Consider the following 12705-nt stretch of genomic DNA (forward strand, 5'->3'; position numbering starts at 1 on the left):
ATAAATATGAAGAAAACGGATGCTTGGCTAGCTGCTTCGTGTTCCAAGGCAATAGCAAGTGCTTCATCTAAAACTTTTGGTCTTGCTAGTCGTAAAGTTTTCTGTAGTTCACTATTTTTCAACCCATTGACGAAGGTATCTACCGCAATTTCTTCTAAAACGCTGTCTGGCACCTCCGGATAAGCCAACCGCACCACACGAGCCACATCTGCTTCAAATTCTTTCAGATTCTCACTTGCTCGTTGACTTCTACTTCGCAGTTGTACTTTGTATACTTGTTGTAGATGGGCATCTCCATAGCGTTTTTCTACACGAGTGAACATCATCATCATCTTGGTGCTACAGCTCTTAGAGGGCCTCGACCTTCTCAAGCTTTCTACGCCATTCTGTTCTGTACCTTGCTTGCATTTTCCAGTTGCCGACTCCGATCTTCTCGGCATCTTGTGTTACCCCGTCCATCCACCTCAGCTTTGGTCTACCCCGTCTTCTCATTCCCACGGGTTGCGCTGTGGGATGACGCTGTGGAGACGAGTGAAAAAGGTCTGGTAACATTTTTCTTGAGCCTTAGGAGCATCACATCGTAGAGCAGCAGTCAAGGAAACAGCCTTTTCTTGTTCGGTCCAATGATTGGCGGTCGCAATAGCTTCAAATTGTCTAAGGTATATGGACCAAGAGGACTTTCCATCAAATGATGGTAATTTGAACTCATATTATGCGACGTTTCGTCTCTCGGTAGTTCATCTTTCACTACAGGATCTAAAGCTACTGCATTAACTGACGGTTGCACTTTTGTATCGGTTATCATGCTCTTTAATTCTTTGATCTTCTCTTCTACGGCTAAAACTACTGCATTAACTGAAGGTATTGGTTACCATAGTCTCTAGTTGTTTGATCTTCTCTTCTAGCATTTCTTTATTGTCGTTTACACTTTTTTGTATCTTATCGAATGTTCTAGAAACTTCTTCAAATTTCTCGTTGTTTTGCCTTCTTTTAACTTCTTTAATTACATACTTGAGAAACACTTTCAAATCTCTCGTTGCTCTGTCTACCAACTTCTTCAAGTTTTTCGTTGTTCTGTTTACAAACTTCTTCAAGTTTCTCGTTGTTCTTTCTAGAAGTTTCATAGATCTTTTGAGAAACAGTTTCGAATTTTCTAGAAGTTTCATCAATCTTTTGAGAAGTCTCGTCAAATCTTTTAGCTAGCAACATTTTCGAATTTATCGTCGCTCTTTCTAGAAGTTTCATCGATCTTTTGAGAAACACTTTCGAATTTCGATAAGATTGCTTGTTCTGCTGACTGGAAGTGGAACGTCTTTGGGTCATCTCCGTTCTTCCTGAGGACACCCTCGAGTCGTGTTTGCAGGGTTTTCTTGACCCCACCGCTGTCTTCATCCCGTTCCTCTAACTGTTCCCGCAACTGTTTTACAGAAAAGTCTTCTAGCAATATCTTTGGTCGGCACACACGTACTTTTCAAAATGTCTTTTAAAAGTCTTTCCGAATACCGAACAATTAACGCACTTTAATTATTCTCGACGAATAAGTTCAAAAGTCTTTTTAAATTCACTTTTAATTTATTTACACCCCACACCGTTAACACCACTGTAACAATAAAACGAGCGATTCGTATTTATATACGACTTTATTAATTTATTTATACAAGTTTTCTTTACAGACTCTCGCTTAAAACTAAACTATATTTACAAAAATTCGCTCCTATATAAACACCAGCCGTTATTTCTCGAAGATTCTGCTTATCTCTAGTTATTGTCGCGACATTATGTAGAAATCGCGTATTATGTAGAAAGATCGATGTGGATCTGCGTGTGTGGAGATGGGACCTGTTATACGAGGGTCGGTCAAAAGTAATCTTTTGTGACAATACTCTATACTCTACTAATACTCTATATATTATATACTCATATATCTATATACACAGTGTGTCGCATTTCAGATGAAGACACCCCTATATTGCGGCTATCAAAATAAATACAGATTTGAAATTTTGCAGTCAAGCAGTGTGATGGTTCGCATTTTTTAAGATAGTCAACTCAAATTTAAATTTTAAACGCGGCCTACTGAGAATCTACAAACAGGGCGACTTTTCGATATTTTGCTTCGCGTTAGAGATATCGGAAAAAGTTATTTGGAAAAGTTGTTCCAAATACTATTCTAACCACACGTACCAAATTTCATGACAAAATTCGCAATTTTAGTTTTTTTAGTATTTGTAGTCAGGATCCACAACATACAATTGGCTATCCCGAGATGCAGCTCGGGACAACCATTGTCGAAGGCGCAAAAAAATGTCGCCTTTAGCCCCAAAAAATTTCTGGAAATTCTCGCCCACTACGGCCAGACAAGCCACAATTAAAGTGCTGTGTTTAGTGTAAAGAGTGAGAGATACATACTATTGCATACCATTCTGTTCTGTTCTTAGGCGCATTTGAAAAGTGTCTGACTTGCCTGACTATAGGGTAGTGCCATCATAGAAGTGAGTAGACTACTACGGGGAGCATACAATAATTACAACTTCGGAGAGAAATTAAAAAGTTTCTTTTTTATTTTAGATACTTAGGTAGGTATTGTGTCAAAATTTATAAATTACAATTTTGAAATAAGTAATTTATATTATTAAATAATTTATTATTGTACATTTGAACAAGTTAGGCGGCGCCTACCTTGCCTACCCCGACGGGCCACCCCTGTCAGCTATCTTTTGAAGCTTCACTTTGCGGCTTTCTATAATAATTTGCAGCGTTTTTCGGGGTATTTGGAAATAACTGCCTAATTTGGTGGCCTTCTAGAGCTCTCAGTATCATTGGTATTGGTATGATCATGTTTGAATTCAGGAAACCATCGTTAAATGATTGTAATCGATAGAGCAGACTCCCGGTAACACGTTTTAAGCCATTGATGATTTTGGGATCAAATAACAGTGATAAATCAACACACGAAACTGCTTTGAATACATTGTTATTAGCGTCATTTCAATCACTGAACTCGGTAAATAATAATCCGAAAGACATGAAATTTTGAAAGTACGATTTGAAGGTTGACACCATGATACTAAAAATAACTAGATAGTATCTTCCCGTAGCCCAAATACGTCCGATTTCGCGCATGATAACGTAACTGGAGACCTATTTGAATTTGAATTCTTGTTAAAGTTAAATGGGATTTGTATGCATTCTGTCATGAAATTATTCAATTAGCAAAATAATATTAAACGACTTTTTTGTGTTATTTGTTTATAAAAGACATCTCACTTTTACAAAGATAAAATATAAAATACACTTATCTTACAACCGCGAACGATTCAAACTAATCGGACGATACGAATCATTACGAACGTGCCGGTCTCCAGTTGCGTCACGACTCCCCCACCCTTCAGGATGCGCAATATATTATCTTCTTATTTATAGTATCATGGTTGACACTACCTAAACCTCTTGTGGATAATTCATTAGAGTCGCCATCTCATGGTGAGGCCCGGGAGTTTTTAAACGACGTAATAATGTTTTCCGATTATGTAACTTTTGTTTAAATTTCCAAGGAATTTTCCAAGTATTCCATGAAAAATAAAGACGATGGACTATGCTAAACCGATCACTTGAACAGAAACTTGCGTGAATCACCCTGTACATTTAAATTCATATATTTAAAAAGCACACATTTGAATTTAAAAGTTGCCGTGTCCCAGCTTTTTTTTTAAATTTCCTAAAATAAGGACACAAACAATTTTATTTTATCAGTGGTTTCCACATTAGGTACTTTCAAAATTTCACCCTGTAATATTCATAATAGGCTCCACATAATGTAGTTCGTTGTAATCAGGTTATTAAGAAGCTTTTAAAAAGATAAAAATACACAGGGTGTTCCATTAAAAATAAAGCTTATAGATTATAGACTATGCTAGACTTACGTGGATCCACTCTGTACATTTAAATTTGTTTGAAAAGCGGAAATTTACATATCAGAAACGAGTCTCAGAGTTTTTTAAATTGTTTTAAAAACAAGGACAGAAATAATTTTATTCCATAAGTGAGTTTCACCCTATATAGGGTGAGGCAGATAAACGGCCTATTAGAAATATCTCGAGAACTAAAGGCAGCAGAATCATGAAAATTGGAATGAAGGGGTTTTGAAGAGTGATCTATTTAATGAAAATATACCGGAAGTTGCTTATAACTTCTTTTTTTTTAATAGGACACCCTGTATATTTGACATTTTTGGATTCTCCTCGATGTCGTCTTTCTTAAAATATGAGGTTTTGTAATCTTATACAGGGTAGTTTAAAGCTTAAAAGGTAATTACGTTTTTTTATTAATTTCGTAGCAACTTTCACACCATGTAGAATTGAAGTAATTTGACATCAAAAACTATATATTTATGTTCAAATGATTTTTAATATAGTCTAGGTATAGCCTACTACTCCAAAAAATATTAGTACATATAGTTAAACGTTGAATTTTAGAATAAAGGGTTGGTCGAAACTCGGACTGTATTTTCTTAAATGGAACATTTAACATTTTCCTGTATTTTAGTATTGTAACGAAATAATATATTTTATGGTACTTTTTTATTTATTAAGCATTCCCTATACACCTAACTGCTTTAATTTGTGCTTACTTGTTAATCGCACCAACAATGTTAACTACGTTGGTATTTTGATAGCTCAACCATTATTGGTAATTTTAAATATCAGTCTAGATTAATATGTATTTATTTCCGAAAAATTATTTGTGATTGAATATTTTCACGGCCAACCTAATAAAATCTCACGTATTTTTTGTTGCAATTAATGTTTGGCTTGAATCACCAATAACTGACAAATTAAAGCAGTTACGTATAGGGAATGCTTAAGAAATAAAAAACTACCATAAAATATCATTTCATTACAATACTAAAATAAAGGGTGTTTCATTTAAGAAAACTCATAAAATAACCATTCCGAGTTTTGACCAATCCTGTATATTAAAATTCAACATTTAGCTATACTAATAATTTTTAACAATAAAACTCATTTGAACATAAATAGAGTTTTTGATTTCACAAACTACTACAATTCTACAGGGTGTGAAAGTTGTTACGAAATTAATAAAAAAACTTAATTATCTTTTAAACTACCCTGTATAACATTACAAAACCTCATATTTTAAGAAAGAAGACATCGAGGAGAATCTAAAAATGTAAAAATATACAGGGTGTTCTATTTAAAAAAAAACGAAGTTATAAGCAACTTCCGGTATAACCGGAAGTAGCAAATAGATGAAAATATTTTCATTAAATAGATTACGCTTCAAAACCACTTCATTGTAATTTTCATGATTCTGTTGCCTTTAGTTCTCCGGATATTTCTAATAGGCCGTTTATCTGCCTCACCCTGTATATTTAACCAATTCTGATTAATAGTGGCTATGTACTTTTGCAGTAATTATATATTGAACTTTTACTTGATTACAAATACAGGGCTTAACTCCAATTCAAACAAAACAATAAACATTAATGATTAATATATTTCCAAGAGGCATTGTAATCAAAAAACAATTTGAATATCCTATAATTAGACAACAATAAAAATGTATTTATCTCTAAAATTTGTATATTTTTATTAATCTTTCTTATCTTAGACTCAAAATAATACTGCAAATGGTTGTTTGTGCAGACGTGCAAATCTAGGTTATACAGTGTCAATATACTCTTTAAAAACATTAATACTTAATTACATGAAGATTACAGAGATTAAAATATAATGGATATATGATATGACATCAAGAGTATTACGGCTTAAATTTGTAATACTTAGGATAGTACCAAAAAAACAGATATGATTGCGAAAGTTATTGAGCAGAAAAAAGAGAAATCCTGAAAAAAATTAGAATAAAAATATACATTAGGTACCTAAGCCGACTGAAAAATAAATATGGCAAAATTCAAACGATAAAAATGAGAAAATGGAAATAACGGACATGGGCAAATATTATCAGGAACTATAAAGATCAATAAATAGAAGAACACTAACTGCAGAGAACTTTTCGGGAAACTGTCTGTTATATCGGTTGGTTGTGCAGCAGTCAATTGACTTATTTGCGATAGTTAAAAATAATAAACAAATGTCTTGCAGAAGGGAAATACCAGATGTTTGGAACAATACGATTGCATATACAGTAAGGTCTAGTTTTATGCGGTGGATACGTTCTTCAGAAAACCGCATATAAAAAATCGCATAAAAAAAGACTTTACTTGCATTGAAAAAGTAGGGATACGTTCCGTGATTTTCTAAAATCACATAAAATGGTGGACGTTTGTCCACCAAAAATTGTATGTGCGATGTTTTTTACTTTATCGTACTATATAGGTACGTAGTATAGTATAATAGATAAAGTTATAGGATCGTGCAAAAATTTTTTTTTCAGATTTCACTTTTTTTCGACGTTTTGAGTCCCCCTGAGTCTAAAAAGCATATAAAAAAAACATGTCGGAAGTCGGGGTTATTTAGGGCCCATTTTTGCAAATTTTGACCGAAATGAATGAAATTCAACTCAAAGTAAGCTCATTGATAGGTAAATAAAAATACGGAATTTGACATTTCCAAATTCAAAATGGCGGCCAACATGGCCGACCGCCCACCCGACACATTTTCCTATCTATCTAAAAACTTGTTTAAGGTAAGTTTAATTTGAAAAAGCCGTTATATAGCCTAAAAATGGGGCTATAAGAAGGATGTTATCGTTTTTCAGAAAAAGTTACGGGTTGCCTATATTTAAGGGGTCAAATTTTGACATAAATTTGAACTAGATTTTCTCAAAAACGGCTCCAAGGAATTTTTTTATTTTTTGATATATTTTTGATATCCTATCAGTAAATTGAATGACATTAGTCATATATCTTAACTCCCCATAGGAGGGGAGTTATGAATTTTTTATACAAAAATATTCGAGTGCCCGTAACTTCCTTCTTAATAGAAACTAAAATTTCAAATTTTGCAGACATATATGGTACTTTATTATCTATTATCACAATAAATTTTACCAAAAATATGGCTTCCGGTTGAACCGGAAATGAATAAAAAATCTTAATTTTTTTAGATATGCCCTGTATATTTTAACATATTTTGAAAGAATACAAAATTACCTTTCCAATGACATAAAATTCATTGCTATAGCTCAAAAACTCGAAAAGTTACAGTAAATAGAAATTTTGCTATAATCTTTTGTGTGTCCTCTCTCAAGCGTTCATAGCAGAGCATTATTGTAGGGCAGTCAATGAGGGTATTTGGCTCCGAATTTCATCCTACTACATTGATGTTCTTGATATTTTCACAGTAAGTAGGGAATAGCTCAAGAAACAAAATCTACCCTATATACTATGGCGCTTTTATCTTGGGGCGGTTCCCACTTCTTCAAGGGGCTGGAAAATTTGTTGGTCAAAATAAGCACGGAAGTGGCTAAAGAACCTATTTCTAAGCAAAAACTGGTCTATACTTTTTTTTGAGAACTCGATACTTTTTGAGTTATGCGTAGTTGAAAATTGGCTATTTTCATTGAAAAATGACACCTTGTCGGACGGATTTTTTGTGAATACCTTAAAAACTATGCATCGAACTAAAAACGCTATATAAAACATTTTTTAGATTATAAATAATAAAGAGATTCGTTCCTTCGTAAATGTTCTATTTATAATACAAAAAGAGATATGGTAGGTGAAAATAGTTTGTTTTTTGGTGCATGCTCAAATTGGTGTATTCAACATGAAATAACAGAGGAACGGTAGGTTTTAGGTGTATAATGCTACCAACACCTTTTGTAGTGTTTGAAAAGGCCTTTAAAACGAGCACCGTTAAATGTCGGTTACTTACAAACTAATCGAGATATGGTGCAAAAAATATATGTCTAATGTACTTTAAGGAAAAATGAAAAGTATATACACATTTAACTCCCCATCCACCATAATTTAAATGCATTGTTTTCCTTCTACAATACCTTTTAATATAATGTTATTTCTACTTTCAAAAAGTTGAACGGGTTTAAAATGAATGGTTTTTGTAAAAAATGTGATCAAATTATAGAATGAATTTTTAAATTTTCTTAAAAATCTTCCTTTTTCTCCATGTAATTCGAAAATAAAAATATTTCACCCCTGAGAAGTGGTGGGAACTTCCCCCATGATAAAAGCGCCATAGTATATAGGATAGACTTTGAATTAGGAGATTAGGCTACTCCCAAAATTTCATTAAAATCCATGCAGTAGGATAGAATTTGGAGATAATATCTTGTTCTTAATCTCGCGCCTTGACTGGCGTAATCGAAATATGTAGAATGAAATTCAAATATTGTAAACTATTAATTTCTCAGAAAAATTAACTTATTTGAAATGAAAGTATGACTATAATATTCTATTGATTTATGCAATAATCTACACATCTATAGTGTGTCCCCGAAATATGGCATCGAACATTTTCTCAAATGCAGGAATTAATGATGCGTATAACCATAAAATACTTTTAAGTACAGTAGGTGTTTCTAAAATATCAAAATAACGAGTAACTTTGTTATTTTTATAGAATGCCAGTATCTAGTACCATAACGATAATAGATCGGTACGATAAAGTTCTCGGGCGGCCCTTCCGTCCAGCGTTTTTTCTTCATTGGGCCAAATAAAATTTTAAAGAAGAAATTAAAAACGCAGACTAACGATATTGAGATTGCAAAAACCTCTTCTAATGGAACATAAAACTTTACAACACTTAATTAAATATTTCAATCCAGAAATCAAAATGTGCTGTTTATTATACTGCAACTTGAAATCAGCAACATTTAATTTCAAAACAATTACAGGTTATATAGGTCTGGATCCCGCGTATGAAAAAAAAGTTGATTAATGGCAAGCTGAAAATTTGTTAATAGTTTAAGGGTGTCTAGTCGGACAAACTTTGATATATGGGAACACTGAAACAGGGGAAGTTTTAATTGTGGAACAGGTTAAAAATTTGGAACGGTCAGACCACGAAAACGTCACATGTATTTTGTCCGGACAGAACTTCCAATTGATTTGTTACCCTTTCATTAAACTCTCATGCAAAAATCAGACTGCTATTTATCACCTGTCATAATTCCTGTCATTTGACATGTTCTACGTGTTCCACTCATTAAAATAGCAGTCTGATTTTTGCATTAGAGTTTAATGAAAGTGTAACAAATCAATTGGAAGTTCTGTCGGACAAAATACATGTGATGTTTTCGTGGTATGACCATTCCAAATTTTTAACTTGTTCCACAATTAAAACTTCCCCTGTTCCAATGTTCTCATATATCAGAGTTTGTCCGACTAGACACCCTTAAGCTATTAATACATTTTCAGCTTGCTATTAATCAATTCTTTTTTTATACGCGGGATCCAGACCTAATACCTTTCAATGCGAAATTCACATTGATAATATAATAGCTGCATGGTACATCATGTAATAACGTAACAAGGGGAATACCCGAATTGCAAACTCTCAGACTACTGGATGGGAATAGTTAATATTAATTATACTTAATTGTTAATAATAGACATTTTTTAATGAAATACCAACCGCATAACTTCAAAATCGCATAAAAATAATCCGCATAAAAAGAGACCTTAGGGAGCGTTCAAGTATTACGTAACGCGATTTTTGAAGATTTTTGACCCCCCTCCCCCCTACGTAACGCACTGTAATGGGCGTTTAACTATTACGTAACGCAATTTTTGAATATTTTTGACCCCCCCCTCCAACCCGCGTTACGTAATACTTGAATGGTCCCTTACTGTATTGCTAATATACAAAAAAAGAAAATAAAAGTGAAAAAAAGAATAAAAATACGAGATCCTTTGTAAAATGTATATTTAAAATTCCCTAAATAAGGGTTACATTAAATCACAGAACGTTTTCGGATTTAAAGATCCATCATCAGTGTTACCAAAAGCCCTAAAATAAGTATAACCTAATTAGTTAAGAAAAATGATTTAAAAAGTAGGCTAAGGTTAACAAATGCAAGAGGTCATACTTACAAAAAATAGCATGCCTGAGCCACCAAAATGTTTTGGGTAAAAACCCTTTAAATGTTGAAAGTTGTAGTGTTATACTACATATTAATAATAATACTTAATGATGTTGCAACTTTCAACATTTAAAAGGTTTTTACCCAAAACATTTTGGAGACTCGGGCATGCTATTTTTTTGTAAGTATGACCTCTTGCATTTTTTAACCTTAGTCAACTTTTTAAATCATTTTTCTTAACTAATTAGGTTATACTTATTTTAGGGTGTTTAGTAACACTGTTTTTATTACTCCATTTTATTTAACAATCTGTTAAGAGAAATAAAAGAAATAAAAAGGAGAAAAGAAGAAAAAATAAAATATATAGAAAAATTAGATTCCAAATACTACAAAAAAACACAAAACCACTCCTAATAAGACTGACAAATTCACATAAGCAGCTAAAAGAGCAGACCTTGAGAATAACAAAAACAAAACATTTAAACAATACTAATCCTTTATTGCCATTATAGACTAAGAGCCGCTATAGGTGAAATTTCTTAATCATTTTAGGCACGATGGGACCCTATATCTTAAATAGTAGAACCTAAAAGAAAACGTTTGAATACTGCGCCGTCACTTTTCAGTGGCACATGCGTCGATAGTGGCGCATCAAACTTTCCACTTATGGACGGGATAAATAAATTAAAAGTTACTAACAGAATTATTTTTTTTTATTTTTTTAAGTTCTATGTGATTATCACATAAGATTCAGCGTAATTTTAACCCACCACCCCCTTCCTCCTACCCCACCATCAAAAACTTCATTTTTCGTTTTTATTTTTTTTTGTTGGGATGCAATCAATTTTAAAATTTCAAAAAATTAAAATTAATTAAGTAAGTTGCCACCAAAGTGGTTAAAAACATTGAATAACAACAGGCGTATTTTGCCCCCTTATTTTGTATTTATTGCTATATTGCAGAAAAGGTAATACCTTAAGACATTTTTGACCAGTCGCATAACATACAAAATTCAATTATCTTTATTTTATTTCTGTACGACTTTGTTCCAAAACGAATCGTTTTAAAGTTATAAGCAAATAAAGCAGCAAAAAATCGATGTTTTTCAAAATTTTTAAATATTTTAATTTTTTTATTAATGTTCCCGGCCTATATGAGAAGGAGCATAAGTCAATTATTATTACTGAAGGTGTCACCTAACTTTATCTGCAAAAATCCGAATGCCACCTCTCACATCCAAAAATACACGTTTTTTTACAGATTAGTCCTGGTCTATAAAGGGAATGGAAACTATAAAACCAAAAACAAAACATACTTAATAAATACATACTGCAATTTATGTGTCAATTCCCACTTCGAAATGGTTCTTCAAAACATTAAAACAATTTTCATTGTTTTGTATTTTCCGAAGAACAATTTTTGAAGTGGAAATTGAAATGTCAAAATAAACTAGCAGTGTGGATTATTCCCAATGGAAATAGTGAATTGTATTACGATGCCATAAGAAAATAGCTTCAAAACAATATTAAAATACATATTAATTTAATATATTTTTAAACATTGTTACCACTTTTTTCAATGAATTCACTCATATTTTATTGTCACCGAATGAAGAGTTATGAACAGTGGTGTCATGGCAAAATTAGCAGTGCGGGAACGCAGTGCCGGAACGCACTGCTAATTTTTGTTTACAAAACCTAAATTCTCTATTATTTTTTTCTTTTCTTAACCAGTGCGGGAACGGCGTTCCCACGCGTTCCCACACGATGACACCACTGGTTATGAATGCAGGTGACATTTTGCATAGAAAAGAGTCGTCACAGCAGCAGCTGGTCTAACCTACTGCATTAGATGATTCACATCAAAAATTGCACTGTTAAACTATAATACTGAAAACTTGACAAACTGACTAAGTGAGATGGAGGGAAAAGATGAGTTAAGACAGATGTTAGGATTCAAATTTCACCTGCATCCTGAGCTATACTTTTTAACTTTTTACTTAAGTCCATTAACTATTTCTTATAATTTTCTTACTTGAATACAGGATATAATAATAAATTTTGTATTGTAGAAGAATATTACATTTTTATTTGATCATCATAAATAAAAATAATGTCTTCGAGAAAATAATAAAGACTACATCAACAACAACAAAACTTAAGGACATGTAGTCTATTGAACAGGAACAAAAAGACCTTGGCATATATCATCTAAAAAGAATGCAGTAGATGTCTCATAACTACTCATAAGCAGTCAAACAGGTTTCAGGCCCCAAATTATGCACTTGTCAAAATACTGCTTGAAAAATACTAAACAAATATAAAAAGAAATATCAGGACAATGCACATTACACATTTACAAAAAGCTTTTGACATTGTACCTTATCTATCAAATTTCATGACTGATTTTAAGTACCAAGATTTATGGTAGAAATAATAAAGTTATGTATATCTGTTTTTTCTTCTTCTTATGTTACAAACTGTGTATGTTATGTTTACAAGTAAAAAAGAAATTTTAACAATAACTGAAATGATAGGAGAATTCTTTAAAACAGTGCCTCCTCCTCTGCCCTTTATTCTTCCTAAGGATGAGGTGAAGTTATGGTATTCAATGAATGGTTGCTATCCATTCTTCTCTCAACTTTTTAACTTTAAATCCAAGAATTTGAAGTTAAAAAAC

The 12705-nt window shown here is 32.6% G+C and overlaps 1 protein-coding gene across 1 annotated transcript in view; it reads right to left on the reverse strand.

Moving 5' to 3' along the window:
* The window catches only part of LOC114336735 (protein Malvolio), a 99164-nt gene that overhangs the window by 85341 nt on the left and 1118 nt on the right, over window positions 1–12705 (reverse strand). The window lies entirely within an intron of this gene.

Source organism: Diabrotica virgifera, chromosome 3, assembly GCF_917563875.1.
Source record: "Diabrotica virgifera virgifera chromosome 3, PGI_DIABVI_V3a".
In the NCBI taxonomy this organism is placed as follows: domain Eukaryota; kingdom Metazoa; phylum Arthropoda; class Insecta; order Coleoptera; family Chrysomelidae; genus Diabrotica; species Diabrotica virgifera.